The following is a 331-nucleotide window of genomic DNA, read 5'->3' as shown; positions in this document are numbered from 1 at the left end:
GCTCCGTCCACACCTGCCTTCTCTGTGCCTCCGTGTCCTCTCTTTGTCTCATAAGGAGACGTTGGACCAGTCATTGGACTTAGGGCTCATCCTAAATCCAGGGTGATTTCAACCCAAGATCCTCAACAAATTACATCTTCAAAGACTCAATTTCCAAAGTTACACCCCGAGGTTCCAGGTGGACGTGAATATTTAGGGGACACAATCGCAGCCTCCTTACTCTTTTTAAAATACTAGAGGCCCAGTGCATGAAATTCGTACACGAGTGGGGTCTCTAGGCCTGGCCTGTGATCAGGGCCGATCAGGTTCCCCGCCTCCCCGCCTCCTCCTT

This window comes from Myotis brandtii, unplaced genomic scaffold, assembly GCF_000412655.1.
Source record: "Myotis brandtii unplaced genomic scaffold, ASM41265v1 scaffold223, whole genome shotgun sequence".
Taxonomy (NCBI): domain Eukaryota; kingdom Metazoa; phylum Chordata; class Mammalia; order Chiroptera; family Vespertilionidae; genus Myotis; species Myotis brandtii.
The sequence above is the reverse complement of the archived record's forward strand: the minus strand, read 5'-3'. Positions refer to the sequence as shown.